Raw genomic sequence first — 17,078 nt, 5'->3', positions numbered from 1 at the left:
AGCAACAGTGTGCCAGGGCCTCCCATGTAAACAGTAGCTATGTGCTGCTGTCACCACCTTTTTGAGCAGGTTCAATTTTTATTCTTTACTCAAAAGTTGCAGTCCTTTTCACTTCCCAGTTCTTTGCCTATCTGATTCATCAGGTGCTTTGGTCAGTTTGCCCCTTTTGAAGCTTTTGCTTGTATGCATACTTCAATTACTTTGCTGAAATAAAATCATAATTTTTGCTTGGTTCTTCCTTTTTCTTTTAATTCTCACTTCCCAAGTGATAAGAACCTTCTATTCTTAAAGTGACAGGCTTTCTATGAGATTTCTGTATAGCATGTTATTGGGCATAGATTTTTCCCATCCTAAATTACCACAAGCATCAGGAATAAGCATATTTCACCAAAAGTCTTTTTAGAATTAAACCTGAGTAGGCATACACGAGATCTTCAAGAACTACCTGTCCCATGTACACACACCACACTGCACAGAAGGTAGAAGTCCATTTTCTGGAATACATAGTATCACAGCTTTCATTTTGAAAAATAGACAGGCACACACCACACAGTTATTATTGCAAAGAGAATCAAAAGTCAAAGGAAGCTTTATAGTTTCTTACAAGGAAGGTTTCTGTTCTGTGAATATCCCATACACTCTTTCCATAGTCATATCTGTGTCCCACCAATAACTGAGCAGAAAACCCCATCCTTTTTTAGAGTGGTCTGTTATATTTAGCTGGGGGACAATCACTCTTCCTAGGCAACCAGCACCACATCTTTCCAGTGGCTGTTGCTGGTGACTTCTTTGTGTTCTATTTCTTAGATTATGAGACCTTTTGGAATAGGGAACAATTTTATTTACATTTGCTATGTAAACTGCTTTGATTTGTTGTTGAAAAATGGTATAATAACCCAAACCTTGTAAAACACAAATTTTTAAAAAGTGATAAACCTCAGAACTGCAAATCTGTGTAAAAGGACGCAAAGTAAGTGTATGCATGTGTCCAGCCAATCAGAACTGATATTTTCTTAGCAAATATGATTCTACTGTTGAAAAGGATTTAAGGCTGTCATATTCCACAAGTCTCCTTATTACAGCATTGACACAGTTAAATCTGGTCTCCTTTCTCCACTGTCTGTTGTAATACGAACGAGGAGTCCCACATACTACTACCTTATACAGAGGGGAAGGAAAGACAGGCAGCTGAACAGAATGCAATGGAGGGGGCATTCTGGACCAGCTAAAGGGCACACAAACTTTGGTACTGCAATTTTAAAGACTGGTATTTGTGTGCTGGAAATGAGACATTCCCCATAACCTCACAGAAGCTAGGGATGTGCATGAAGCATTTCAGCGCTTCTAATTTGAGGCGCCGAAACGTTTCGAGCTGCTCCAGCCAAATTGTTTTGGCAGGGGGCAAGCAGGAGGAAGGAGGAAGGTCTTACCTGCCCCCCTCCATCACTCCTCCACCTCCCCACCACAGCACTGTCGGTATTAAACGTCATGTCATGCGGCTGCAGGGCTGCTTCTGTGCAGATGCCATTTAGGTGCTGACGCTGCCCATAGGCTGGAGAAACCCCACAGCCGCACGACATGACGTTTAATACTGACAGCGCCAGGTGGAGGAACAATGGAGGGGCAGGTAAGACCTGCCTTTCTCCTTTTAAAGCGCCCACTCTCCACCCACCTGGATGTGTGCAACACGCTTTGTGCACACCCCTAACAGAAGCACACTCTAAGACAAATTTCTGGACCCAGCACAAAATCATGCAATTACTACTGCACTGAAATTCACTTAGGAGGTTCTTAGCATGCACAGAAATACATTACCTTTCACAAGCAACAGATCTAAAGATCAGTTTCTTTTGTAAAACAGAAGACCAGTGTTTACAGGGTATTACACAATCATTCTTTACCTTTCAAAGTTTACTCCAAAAGCCTGTGGCACATGGCTGTTGCTTAATCAGTTGGCAAGAGAGAAACATTCATGTCACTGCATTAAAACTCACTCCAGAAGTATGGGAACAGGTTAGAAGTGAATGAATGAATGCAGTGCTTAATTTTGATACACAAAATATGCTGAGGATCAAGGAGTTCATCTGAAGTCACACCCTGTGCCCTAGAAGCCTTTGCTCCTCATCCCATTGGGTTAAAACTGGCTGCAACCAGCAGTGAAATAAAGTCACTTTGAACATGTTCTGAAGTGTTCTTTTTCTTGAGTTACATATTCCAGGGCAATCTTGGCACTTGGAAACGAGTTCTGGGGATCAGCATTGCATTAGATCAATTCCTGACTGTAACAGTGCCATTATGGCAGTAAACCAGCATTCCCAAAAATCTACCCAGTCACAGCCATTCTGTAGAAAGACTGCTAGATAACCAACACCTCTGCAATGGTGGCAGAGGAATTAGCACCATAAGATCCAAGCCATGCCACCAATAGGATCCTCTTGGTAACTCAGTTGGAACCATTAGTTTACATCCCTGTCCCAAATAAAGGCAGAACACTTTCAACTGGCCCAGCACTTTGTCTTCCAAGGCTTCAATTCTGCACACACTTAGAGCTAAGGACCACTGAGCTCAGCATGACATTTCAGAAAAACATAATTGGAGCACTTTCTGTGTGTTCTCTACAGCCCCAGGTGCATTAACCATAAGAACCTTGGGAAGGAGATAAGCATTCACAGAGCAAGAAGAGTTTGCCCAAGGCTGTCAAATGAGTCACTGGCCAAGCTAGGACTGGAATCAAAGGATATGAACCTATGAGATTTGAGTCTCACAGAACCAGCCAGCTACTGAACTATGCTGTTTCTAAGAGCAGCTTCTGACAGAACACTGCTATCAAGGAAGAGCAATTGTCTTGTGCTTCCGGTAACTCTACATCTTCCCAGCAGGAAAATGCAAAACCTGTGGGTGCAACATGAGGACATTATGATAAAGCAAATGAACAGAAGTGGGAGGCATTTATGCTTGTTGGCTTTTCTAGAGTGCTATTTGGTTCAAATACACTGGACTTCCCTCTCAACTCCAAGCTATTAACATGCACTAAAATGTCAGTTAAATGCCGTGATGAGAGTAGATTACATATTTTTCCAGAAAGTGTATGATTTGTCCCTAGTATGCCATACTTGTCCACTCCAGCCCACATTCAGTTCTGAGTAAATATATCCCATTAGGCAAATCAGAAGGTTTTTCAGAGTGCAGTGCAATACTGCAAGGGGAACCAAAGGTACTAACAAACAGGATTCAAAGTATATAGATACCTGCTTGGGAACAACATCCTTTGAGTATCTCCTTACCGAAAACTCAATCCAGTAGTTTGACTTTAAACAGATTTCAACTTTGTTAGTCCCAAATCAGATATTTCCAAGAAGTGGAGAACATTTTATTAACAAATTGGAGCAATCTACATCAACAGGACTTAGTTTTATTATTCCTTCCACAATGAAAAGAATTGGCCTTTATGCCAACAAAACCTACTCTGTTCCTTTAAGCAAGTATTAGTAAAAATGCACAAAGAGAAGTCAGACTTCCTGATCGTCTTCTTTCCAAAAGACTAATAAAAATCAGACTTGGTTATAATTGCATCCCTTTACTCTCTTAAACATGCAATTAGGGAGTCAGGTGAAACAGCCAAACACACAAGTCTGTATGTGCAGAAGGCCAGACCTAAGTTAGCCCCATTGAACTTGCAGAGCTCCAAAAGCAGGTGATCTTTCCAACATTAAGACTCTGGAAGTTTTTTACCAGACTCAGTACTTCTACCTTAGGCTTTCAGGTGCCGGGGTCAGGCCCCAAAGGCTTGAGAGAAGTATGATACTTGGAAGCAGAAGAGAAATACCAGAATAGAGTTGGGAGCTTGAACAGGAGGAGGCCAAGCTAACACCACAATTGTGGGTCTAAAGAGCACAGTAGGACAGGACAAAGGACCAACAGAGAAACTAGTATGAGAGGCAACAGGCAGAAGACAGCAGTATGGAAATGCAGAGGAACAACCTTGTGGCTTTCCTCAGTTTGCCAAGGTTAAAGGAAACACAACAGACCTAGGTAACAAGATAAAGTGTGCCATCAAGTCAATTTCGACTCCTGGCACCCACAAAGCCCTGTGGTTTTCTTTGGGTTTACCATTGTCTCTTCGCAAGGGTTTACCATTGTCTCTTCGCAAGCAGTATGAGATTATGCCTTTCAGCATCTTCCTATATCGCTGCTGACCGATATGGCAGGGATTCGAACTGGCAAGCTTCTACTTGTTAGTCAAGCTTTTCCCCGCTGCGCCACTTAAGGTGACCTAGGAGTTAAATAAAAGCAGTGGCATGGGATTGGCTTTCTGGGATCATCTGACTCTGTGGATCAGAAGGAGTACCCTTGCTTGCAGTGCCTGTGGTTGTTTGACTAGTAACTCCAATGATGTTTGGAATTGAAACTAGACTCTCAGGTTTTCTAGTTTCCCCATGTTGCAAGTGCAAGGAGGTAAGAATTCAGGCTTTTAAAATGCCATCTTTACCTTCAAAGAATTGACATTTTTACCTAGCCACACAATTACAATACTCAGGAATACTACAGAAAGGGAGCCATATACGCCCCCCCCACCCCACCGCCCAAAAAGGACATCATCTGAAGCACTAGCTGTGGTTTGGCAGTTTCCAAATTCCAGCCTCCAAGGTGTTTCAATGGCTGAACTGGTTGATCCGGATTCAGAATTCCACCTCATTATGTATTATTAATATTTTATTGCTCAAACAAGCTGATTGCTGTTTACATCCCAGTCATTTCCGCCCAATGTTTTCAAAATACCACCTCATAGTTTCAGAGGGCTGTACCTCTACTCAGAAGAAGCTTCACTTCTGCTAAAGATCAGATCCAATTTGGCAGAAGCCTGGCTCAGAAACACCCTTCATTGGGCCTGTAATGACATCCCACTTACGAGGCTGTAAATGGGGTTACATCACTCAGGAGAATGCTGGTAGCTGTGCATTGCAAGTATTACCATCTGGCACAGGTGTTACATAACACAAGAAGCTGTTCAGAGCATTCAGACTCTTGACACTACCACAACTTACAGGTACACACATTATTTGTGTACCTATTCTATTTGAAGTACCTGTCATCTTCCCTCACATTTAAAAACAACAAATTCATGCCATTAACTATCACCACATTTGTCCTCGATATCATTGTAAAAACGGTTGTGTGAACTGGCCCTACATGAAGCAAATATGCAGTTTGATTTGGTCAGCTGTAAGGATATAAGGAACACCACAGCTTATTGGCCAGAAACCAATCACTGGGCTAGAACTTAGTTTGAGGTCACCAAGCCCATGACCACACACACAGTCAATTATTAAAATTATATACCATTCCCCTCAGTTGCTGTCCCACAAAAGAAAACTTTGTAGAACTGTTGCTCCCAACCATACTCTTGTAGCATTCCCCAGCTCTTCAACCCTCCTTCATAGAAAATTATGTCCACAGTTCTCAAAAGGGAAGGCCAGTGTGGCAACACATTACTTTTCCATATGCTATGCAATTCTAGAAAATTTCTTTTTGAGATCAAAATCTTCTACAGGTCCACATGGTCCTGCCTCCCTTCTCTTTTGAAGGCAGACATGCAGAGATCCATGTGATACATCCAAAAGCAGACAAGTTGTTCTAGTAAGAACTAATCTGCCTACCCATGCTAACTTGGCAAAGAGGCACCTTTTAACGTGGTGATTATTTAGCAGGGGGAGAGCAATTGGCCCTATCCACCCCAGCACAGTATCTCCAGTGACTGTTGCTGGTGTCTGTTATATTTCTTTTAGATTGTGAGCCCTTTGGGGACAGGGACCCATCTTATTTATTTATTATTTCTCTCTGTAAACTGCCCTGAGCCATTTTTTGAAGGGCGGTATAGAAATTGAATAAATAATAATAATAATAATACTTTTCTTTCACTATCCCCACAACTGGACTAAATTTGTTCCAGATTGGTTAGGCAGTTCACAAGTTAGACCACTTGTGTGTCAAACGTTCATGCATCCACCATCTTGAATTGGGGTCATCTTGAATTGGGGTCATCACAAACTATGCGTTCGAGTTGTCCCTATGTGTCCCTGTATCTGTACCAAATTTGGTCCAACTCAGTTCCCATTTGTACCTCAAATGTTCACATGTCCGCCATCTTGAATCAGGGTGGATAATATCAGTACAAACTACGCCCTTGAACCATCCCTATGTGTTCCTACACCTGTACTAAATTTGGTTCAAATTGGTTAGGCGGTCCACAAGTTAGCCCTCTTACACCTCAAACATTCATACATCTGCCATCTTGGATAGAGGTGGATATCATTACAAACAATGCCATTGAGGTGTCCCTACATGTTACAAACTACAACTGTAACAAATTTGGTTCAAATTGGTTAGGCGGTCCACAAGTTAGCCCTCTTACACCTCAAACATTCATACATCTGCCATCTTGGATAGAGGTGGATATCATTACAAACAATGCCATTGAGGTGTCCCTACATGTTACAAACTACAACTGTAACAAATTTGGTTCAAATTAGATAGTCCACCAGTTAGCCCTCTTTTGACTCAAAGGTTCACGCATCCACTATCTTGAATTGGGGTGGAGGACATCATCACAAACTACGCTGTTGAGATGTCCATACAAATTTACCTGATTTGGTTCATATTGGTCCAGGCATTGCAAAGTTGATAGCACAGGATAGACAAATGGATGGACACACACACACACACACACACACACACACACACACACACACACACACACACAGAATGCCAGGTGATCTCATAAGCCTACTGGAAAGTAGGCTACAAAACCAGCACTGTCTTAGCAGCAGCACATGTACAGCGCTAGGCTTAAGGCATCCAAAGTGCAGGTGCGCTTGTGTAAGCGCATAACTTTTGCTGCTCTCTCCAAACTCCAGAAATGCTGTCTGACACACAGAAAAACATCCCTGAGGACTGCATGGCTCTCAGGGATGTGTTCCGGCTGGCTAAACAGTGCTTTTGGGGGGAAGAGTGGCAAAAATACATCTACCCTTTGGAAATGCCAAGCTTAGTGCTGTGTGTGCGCTGCTCTTAGGAGCACATGCACAGCATTAATCGGGATGTCAGTCACAGAGAGTGGCCATCGGGTAATTTCCAGTGAAGAGAAGTCTCAGAATTCCATAGTTGGCAAAATTTTACCAAAGTGATACAAGATGGTTGCTGCTCTCTCCTGAGAACACTAACTGGTTGAATACAAATATAAAAATGCAAAGCAAGATTATCATTAGCACAAATGCATGGAGGAACACATCCCAAAGCAGCCGGCAAACTATCCTTAGTTAATACTTATATTTGCATTGTACCTCCCATGATGCAAACGCTTTTAGCGCAAAGCATGAATGGGGTAATCAAAGCACAACTTATACAAGGAGGCATAAATTGAGCTCCTTGAGCCAAAGCTCCCCTCTGTCAACCTGCCTATCTCCCTCTAGCTATCAGGACACCACAACTGCCAGCCAGCCACCATTCTACTTTGAATAAGATTCTCTCCTCTTCCATCTGGATTTTGAGATAAGGCAAATCAGCTGCTCTGCCTGGATAACATTTATTGTATCTGCTGTGCAGAATCATGATCAGGCATTCTAGCTATACTCACCCGAGGCAAATACAATAAGACTAAAGGTGTATGACCAGGTTTCTCTCTGATCCCTTCATAAATGCCAAGACAAGCAGCCCATAACTTTAAGAAGAAAATGTCTTATTTTGCAGCCAAACTGAATAGGAGTTTTCAGTAATAACACAGGTACAATTTCGCTTCCCGGAGAACAGCAAAACAAAAACAAAAACAAAAAGCAGGTTCTTTCTATTGCCTACTTAAATATATACTTGTTCTAAGAGACATGAGTTTACTTTCCTGCTCTAGTTTCACATATACAATATATATCCTTGGTTGTGTACTTATTTTATACCCACCACACACACAAAATGGAGTCTAGGTTGATGAATTTGCATTTCCTGTAGGCACACCATTCTGAGGTGCTGCAGATGCAAATTTTCACAAAGTACAAGCAGAGGTGATAAGACTCCTATCAGCACCACAATGATAGCTTGTTCTATTACAAAGAAGTCCCTCAGGATGAGTCATAGTAGAGGGGAAGTGGGATTATGTTGGCGGTAGGTGCCAAGTTTTCTCCATCTCCCCTGTAATTATTCCAGATGTGTATGCAAGCCGATTGTAGTGGCAACAGTGGTGAGGGGGAGGCTGACAGTTCTTTCCACCATCTCATTAAGTGTAATCATTCCAAGGGTGAGCATTGGTAATCTAGTTCTCTAGAATCACGGCCTTTTTAAAGCAGGGTATCTTAGGAAAGGCTACTGCGGGGAAGCAGAGGGCTAAAGCTCATTTGATCCACAGAGTGAAATATGCTGCAAAAAGCAGCTGATTTTCTGGACTACACACAAGAGAAAGAGGCAGGCAGCAAGGCATCATTGCAGGCTCGCCTGGAACACCCAAGTCAGCAACACAATGGTGACTGCAGCAGAAACTCAGGGAGCACAGATAAGGAGAGAAAGAGATTGGTAGACTAATGGTCAACACCTGCCGTTGCCATTTCTGAATATGTGAGATGGGGGGGGGGAACACAATGGCAACAGGGAGAAGTCGTAGCTCAGTGTTACAGCACTATTTAGGACACCCAGGGTTTAATCCCTACTAGCCGTTGCCATTTCTGAATATGTGAGATGGGGGGGGGAACACAATGGCAACAGGGAGAAGTCGTAGCTCAGTGTTACAGCACTATTTAGGACACCCAGGGTTTAATCCCTACTAGTATTGCCAGGTAAGGCTGGGAAAGACTTCAGTCTGAAACCAAGCAACTGCCAGTCCATGGTCGGGTTCTCATGATCGCTGCAATCTTAGTCAAAACCCTGGTTAGCAATATTGGTGTGATCATGAGAAACCTGCACCAAGGCAGGAATCCCAGATCGCTCCTGAGACACCAACCAACGCTGCTGATCATAGACTTTAGATTGGTTGGAGGATGGCAGGACTCTCCTGTTCACATATGTTGATCAAAGGCCCTTAGCAGTCTCAGTCACCTGCACACAGCACACCCTCGCCTGTAAAACCACCACAGACACCTGTGGCTAGAGCAGCCAACAACTGACAAGCAAGCCTCCCAACCACACTCTGTGGCCCCACAGCCCAAATGTCTTCACCTCCACTCTGCCTGACAACACTCATCCCACACTCCTGCAATGCCCACTGACATCACCACCCCATGCCCTCCCCTTAAGAGCTACCACGCCACATGCCAACAGACGTGGAACCACCTGCCTTGTGCCCAAGACTATGACTAGCTCTACTAGCTGCTCTGTATGTGCGGGCCTTCCCCTGCTGACTGTGTGCTCCCCTGCTCTCAGGAAAGGCTTTTGCATTATTACCCTTTTCCCAGAAGTTGGGTATGTGTTCAGGTCCTGTGGCTGGGAGATGGTGGGTGTGTGGCTAACCATAGGCAATGACCAGGGACCTGCATTGGGTATTGTACTCTGAATGCAGTGGGGGGAACTGTTTTTGGTAGGGGGTGCTGCAGTGCTGGCCTCCCTGCACCCATGTGGGGGCAGCCGTGTTGGTGGATGGGGTGGAGATGCATGTCACTGCAGTTTGGAGGTGGTAGCCAGAGATGTTGAGATGGGTGCTTTCTCAATGGGGATCTGTGAGGGGTGTTGACTTGTACTTTCTGGCAGAGCTGGTTCAGCATGGGAAGGCCCTTGTGGGGGCAAGAGCTGGGGTCGCTTCTCTCTATTGGAGCTGACCCCTTTTTTGAGCACATGGCACTCTATTGTCTCCTAGGCAGATGCAGCAGCCTGAGACATTAATTCTCTGAGCGTTCCTTTCTTCATAAGAAGAGAACCAGCCAACATGGGCATCAGGAGAAGGGGAGCATGCAGACGAGTGTTGCCACCAAGAAATCTTGCTAGATGTCCATGTGAACTAGGGAAACTGATGGAAGATCCCAACTTCCTCCATACACATGTCTTTCTTTGCAACACTGAACTGGCTACTGAGGAGAGTGCATCTGGTGTCTCAAAATCTTAGACCATTTATTACACAGAGATTACTGCATGCAGGGAACATCTAGGGCTCTTTGCCATTGTATGGATTTCTGAAGTTATCCAGATGAAAGACAGAAACAGTAGAAAGCATCTAGGATCAAATGTTGTGAACGTGACATCACTGAAAAGACAAAAACAAGAGCACCAGACTTCAGATACAACAGGATTTCTAGAAACAGAGATGGATTTATTGCTGTCCAGAATTAGTGGAGGACTTTTCATCTGGCAAATGGAGTCCTGCTGAGTTTTCAGCATATAGCTGGAAAAGTTGGCTAAAGATGGAAATATTGTTTCCTTCCTTGCTTCCAGCCTTGACATCAGACATGTCAGCACTGTCCCTACTCTTACAAGCCAACTCTATTGTACATTCACAGAGTCACAGCCAAAAAGGTCGTGCTTATTTGGAACCAAAAAATGTCTGCACTTTTGTCCACGGATTAGACAGTCAAAAATTTTATTTCTGTAAACAGCAATTTGTCTCTGAATACCATTTGTAGAGGAGCAGTGGCAAGAGAGTATTGCCTTCATGCCCTGCTTGAGGGGTTCCTGGAGGCAGCCGGTGGGCCATTGTGGGAAACAGGATGCTGGACTAAATGGGACTTTGGTTTGATCCCAAGGTACCCTTTAGTTCCTGGTCACACATCTTAAGGTAACCAGGTAATTTTTCTTCTATCTTTAGAACAAGCAAGCTTCATAAAGTGCCAATAGATTACAAAACACATACTTTATTTTTGGTTCCTTTTGCTGCCCTGACAAACACATGATCTCAACGTGTGAACCTCATTCAGAAAAAACAGGAAGCAAAGCATCACACTTTGATCAGACTTGGAATCACACAGTAAGGTAAAGGTAAAGTGTGAGTTCGAGTCAGTGTCGACTCCTGGTGCCCACAGAGTCCTGTGGTTGTCTTTGGTAGAATACAGGAGGGGTTTACCATTGCCTCCTCCCGTGCTGTATGAGATGATGCCTTTCAGCTTCTTCCTATATGCTTCTGCCCAATTTAGATGTTTTCCTATGTGTTATGGGAAACATACCAACAGGGATTCAAAGTGGCAACCTCTGGCTTGCTAGTCAATATCTTTCCCGCTGCACCATCAAGAGGACTGGCAAAATCAGTAGCTTTCCCACAGAGAACGTTTGACAATCCCATATTTTCCCAAATCATTTTGCAATTAGATGACTTATTTTAAGTCACCAATAAAATTTCAGAGGCAATACAGTATTGAGAGCCAGCATGGCACAGAGAGCCAGCATGTTGTAGTAATAAGTGCTGGAATAGGACTGGGAAGACCCAAGAAAATTCCCATTCATCCATGAAGCTCATTGGGTGACTCTGGGCCAGTCATGTATCTTTCAGTGCCTAACCTGCCTCACAGGGTTGTTGTGAGGATAAACATAACCATGTGGGATCCTTGGAGGAAGAACAGGATATAAATGAAATAAATGAATGAATGAATGAATGAATGAATGAATGAAAATACTGAGCAGAACAACTATACTTAAATAGCCTGCATGCTTGACATTGCTTACCATGTGAACCACTGTTGCAAATTTCATGAAGAGCACAAACTGACCAGAGTCTCAATGGATTGATTTAGCCAAGGGATGCTCTGCCACCAGCAGAGGTTTCTTTTCATCCAGAAAACTCCTGAGATACAGGGAAAGCCATGGATAATCCAGAGATCCTTCCCCTTCAGAATCCCTTTAGACACCCCAACTACCATATTTCTCATTCAAGGAGGATAAATTTAAAAAGTCACTAGAATTCTAAGGCAAAGTCGATTTAAAGAAGTTAAGCAGAATAGCTGTGTCACAGTGAACAAATATAAACGTCTTTTAATCTTTGGCATACCAGGTGGTAGGTACAATGTGAGACAAGACATGTTTCGGTTTAGATGCAACATTAGGAGGGGGAAATAACAGGTTGTCATGGCACCAAGACCTTGACTTTTTTCCTTGGAAAAAGTCCAAACAATGTAACGGTCTTTGCATGGGTTTCTCACACAGCCCATTTCATGCCTGGATGATTATTCTTGGCTTTGAAACAGAAATAAGATTTTCCCCAGCTCCTTAGCCCCTATGTATACTTCTCCCAAAAAACTGGGACTTAGAGACAAAATTCTATACAATTAGGAAAAAACCAACACATTCTTCCCTCACTAAGCTTATACAAGATTGGTGACCTGGTGGAGGTCTGAGATTACATAAGACTGGGATTTTGATTTTCCTAACCAATGTTGATTAGGTACAGAAAGTGACTATGCATTTTATAATATTTGTCGTGTATGGTACAGAACTTAGCTTATTTTTGAAATCTGACAGTCTACTTAAACATATGGCAACAGAAGCAAGCAAAGACAACCTTTGAGAGAGCAAACCCACATTGAGCATTTCAGTGGTCCCCCAGCATGGGCTGAAGTCAAATCAGCTCCCAGAGATACTCTGCTGTGATACTTTTAGTGGGTTCTTTGAGGATAAAATCTCCTATATTCGGGCCGACTTGGACTCCACTATTTCCGCAGGGTCTGTGAGGGAGGTATCCAGCGATCCCTTTTGCAGTGTTAGGTTGGATCAGTTTCAATCTGTGACTCCTGATGACATGGAGAAGTTGCTTGCAGCAGTACGGCCTCCCACTTGTTCTCTGGATCCTTGCCCAACCTGGCTGCTTCGATCTAGCGGAGAGATTGTTGGAGATGGCCTAGTTAATATCATAAATGCATCGCTGAGGGAGGATAGGGTGCCTCCCTGTTTGAAGGAGGCAATAGTTAGATCTCTTCTTAAGAAGCCTTCCCTGGATCCCTCAGCGATGGATAGTTATAGGCCAATCTCCAATCTCCCCTGGCTGGGCAAGGTAATCGAGAGGGTGGTGGCTAACCAGCTCCAGGCGGTTTGGGAGGAAACTGATTATCTAGCCCATTTCAAACTGGCTTTAGAACGGGCTATGGGGTTGAGACAGCCTTGGTTGGTCTGATGGATGACCTTTACCAGGGAATCGACAGAGGGAGTGTGACTCTGTTCGTCCTCATGGATCTCTCAGTGGCATTTGATACAATCGACCATGGTATCCTTCTGGGTTGCCTGGAGGAGTTGGGAATAGGGGGCGCTGCTCTGCAGTGGTTCCGTTCCTATCTCTCGGGTAGATCTCAGATGGTGGAGCTTGGTGACAGTCGCACCTCAAAGGAGGAGCTGTTATATGGAGTCCCTCAGGGCTCCATTCTGTCACCAATGCTTTTCAATATCTACATGAAACCGCTGGATGAAGTCACCAGGAGATCTGGTGCTGGGTTTTATCAGTATGCTGATGACACCCAAATCTACTTCTCCTTCTCATCTTCAGGAAATGTCACTCACTCTCTAAATGCCTGCCTACAGGCATTAATGGGCTGGATGAGGGAGAACAAATTGAAGCTGAATCCAAGCAAGACGGAGGTGCTCATTGTGGGGGCTCAGAATCTGAGGGGTGAGTTCGATCTTCCTGTGCTGGATGGGGTTACACTCCCCCAGAAGGAGCAGGTGCGCAGCTTGGGAGTACTCCTGGACCCAGGCCTCACCCTGGTTTCTCAGGTGGAGGCCATGGCCAGGAGTGCTTTCTATCAGCTTCGGCTGATTCTACAGCTGCACCCATTCCTTGAGGAGGATGACCTCAAAACAGTGGTGCACCAGCTGGTAACCACCTGGCTTGACTACTGCAATGTGCTCTACGTGGGGCTGCCTTTGTATGTAGTTCGGAAACTTCAATTAGTTCAGAATGCGGAAGCCAGATTGGTCTCTGGGGTAATCCGGAGAGACCATAATATGCCTATTTTGAAACAATTGCACTGGCTGCCAATATGCTTCCGGGCAAAATACAAAGTGCTGGTTATTACCTTTAAAGCCCTGAACTGCTTAGGCCCGAGTTACCTTAGAGAGCGCCTTCTTCTGCGTGATCTCCACTGCACATTAAGATCATCTGAGGAGGTCCGCCTCCAGTTACCACCAGCTCGTCTGGTGGCGACTCAGAGGCAGGCCTTCTCTATAGCTGCTCCAGGACTGTGGAATGCGCTCCCTGCGGAAATCCACAATTTGAATTCTCTATTAGCCTTCAGGAGAGCCCTTAAAACTTATTTGTTTGGCCTGGCTTTCCAGGGTTTTTAAATCTGTTTTAATATTCTAACCTGATTTGGGGGCTTTTAATCACTGTAATTGTTTAGTTGTTCTTTTAAAATGTTTTTAAATTGTCAATTGTTATATTGTTTTTAATTTGTTTTAGCTCTTTACTGTTTTAGTGGTTTGTTTTAATTATAAACCGCCCTGAGCCATTTTGGAAGGGCGGTATACAAATCAAACAAACAAACAAACAAACAAACAAACAAGAAGAGCCCTGCTGGATCAGCCGAAGGCCCAACAAGTCCAGCACCCTGTTTCACACAGCAGCCCACCAGATGCCTCTGAGAAGCACACAAGCAAGAGCTGAGGGAACACCCTCTCTCCTGCTATTGCTCCCCTGCAATTGGTATTTAGAGGCATCTGGCCTCTGAGGCTGGAGATGGTCTATAGCCACCAGACTAGCAGCCATTGATATTGCTGTCCTCCATGAATTGGTCTAAACCCCTTTTAAAGCCATCCAAGCTAGTAGCCATCACCACATCCCATGGCAGAGTTCTTGGCAAAGTCCAGGTACCATGTTAAAACACAAACCTTTCAGTTTCAACACAGTACAGCCAACTGCTTAGAGCCCTGTTGCAGACATGAAGGCTATTGTCAAGAGCAGCCCAGCCTGGGTTGTGCTGCTTGTGTGCAGTGCCGGGACTAAGGCTGATCCTGGCGCTGCTGCCTTGCCTAATCCTACTTTATACCCCTGCCTTTAGCCAGGATTAAGGGCGCAAGTGCACCCTTGACCCAGAGCCAGGGTCATGTGTAGGCTCAGGCTGCATGTAGGCCAAGCAGACACAGTCAGGTGCCTAGAGCGTCGGACTCCTGGGAGAATCCCCCAATGGACCATCCTCATCACACGGTGCATTGAGGGATCTCCAGAGGCTGGGGAAACGAGTCCCAGCCTCCAGCGATCTGCACTGCACAGAACAGCGTGGATCGTGTGGTTGTGCGCTGAAGATGGGGCAGAAGATATTCTGCAAGAAAGGTGGGTGAAACCCTACCTTCCCACCACTGCCCTCCTGGCCATGAGGGTGACAGTGAGATTAGCCTTATTATTTATCTATATATTTAATTCTCCCAGCAGCAGAGGCGAGGCGGCGGTGGGCCCGGAGGCGGTGGCAAGGCGGTGGCAAGGCAGCGGCAAGGCAGCAGCAAGGCAGCAGTGGGCCCAGGCCTGGCCGTGGCACTCGGCCCGGCCACGGTGGTGGTACTCGGCCCAGCAGCCTGGGCCCAGCATGGGCCAGCTGGAGACTGGGGCAGAAGGTAGTGGGAAGAGGTAGCCAACCCCAAAGAGAGCACAGATGCTCTGTGCGAGATTGGCTAGTTATATATTTTACCACCCCATTGTATTGCTCTGGGCAAGTTACAATAAACAAGTGACATGTCGGCAACATAATGATGAGATCATTACAGGTGTGGCTTTTAGAATCATAGAAATATCAACAACTAGCAGCAAAATGTAGGCAAGGATGCTGCAAATTTCAGTTCAGGCTCCCTTCTTTTGCAAGGAGAAGACCTTTCATCACCATTTCTAGCTGTAACCAAGCCTTTGCTTGCCTTCTTCCCTTGTAACCCTCAACCTCTTATTTTCCACCTTTCTCATCGTCATCCAAGTTTATATTGCTCCTTAATGCAAGGACATGTTTTTTGCTTATGCTACTTTTTAAGATGCCATGTTCCCAATGACGCAAAAACAGCAATAACAGGTTGAGATGTTCCTAACTCATGGTCTAGAATAGGGGTAGGCACTCCTAGCTGTTGTCAAATTACAACTCCCATCATCCACAGCCACACTTTATTGTTCAACAGCAGCTGGAGAGCCAAGGTTGCCTGGTCTACAGAAGCTGAGGGAACAAAAAGGAAAACATTTGGATGGATACTATTGTATGCTTTCTCTGTAGCATGTAGCATTTGTCACTGTCCAACCAGTACCCTGGGCTGACCCTACCATGAAGCTCAGTGAAGTGGCCTGCTTCAGGCAGCAGATTATGGGCCAGTTCTCAGGGGTGGCATGGCAGCCTAGTCTGCACTCCACAGATAGCTGCAGAGGAAGGAAGACAAAATGGCACCACGCTTCTTTTCCTCTTCCCTTCTAATGGCGCAGCGGGAAAGCAACCTGCCTAAAGAGCAGGAGGCTGTTAGTTTGAATCCCCACTGATACGTTTCCCAAAATATAGGAAACTCCTGTATCGGAAAGCAGTGATACAGGAAGATGCTGAAAGGCATCATTTCATACTGTGCCGGAGGAGGCAATGGTAAACCCCTCATGTATTCTACCAAAGACAACCACAGGGCTCTGTGGGCACCAGGAGCTGACACCCACTTGCTGGCACAACCTTTTTCTTAAAAGAAGAGGAAATGAGGGGGAGAGATTTGAAATACGGAAGGAGCTGGGGTAAGACTTTGACAGAAAAGAAAAGAAAAAGAAAAGAAAAAGAAAAGAAAAAAGAAAAAGGAAAAAGAAAAGAAAAAGAAAAGAAAAACGGAGGAGAGGTGTCCACAGGTGCCCTGCTTTGAGTAGCAAAATGTGATGGGCCAGCACTTGTCCAGTGTTTACATTCTTACTGATACAACAGATTAAAAAAAAATCTGACTCAATGTCTGCACAAAATAATTTTGTACACTGACATTAATGGATGTCATAAGAGGCACAGCAAACCTGGAACAGGCTCTAGGACAAACGGTGAAGATATGTCCCTGTCCCCCAAACCTTCTTCTTGAGAGAGGTGTGGGGGGGGGAGCAAAGAGCAAGCTATCAACTAGCCGTGGGCCTCTTCTCTCAGGGGCCTGGGGACATGTGTGTCTCCCCCCCACCCACATTCCATTGTAGCTACACCCCTGGATAGGATAAA

General features: G+C 44.7%; 1 protein-coding gene across 13 annotated transcripts in view; it reads right to left on the bottom strand.

Moving 5' to 3' along the window:
• The window catches only part of BAIAP2 (BAR/IMD domain containing adaptor protein 2), a 223,173-nt gene that overhangs the window by 156,635 nt on the left and 49,460 nt on the right, over nt 1-17,078 (bottom strand). The gene's annotated exons all lie outside the window — the stretch shown is intronic.

Source organism: Hemicordylus capensis, chromosome 2, assembly GCF_027244095.1.
Source record: "Hemicordylus capensis ecotype Gifberg chromosome 2, rHemCap1.1.pri, whole genome shotgun sequence".
Taxonomy (NCBI): domain Eukaryota; kingdom Metazoa; phylum Chordata; class Lepidosauria; order Squamata; family Cordylidae; genus Hemicordylus; species Hemicordylus capensis.
The sequence above is the reverse complement of the archived record's forward strand: the minus strand, read 5'-3'. Positions and strand labels throughout refer to the sequence as shown.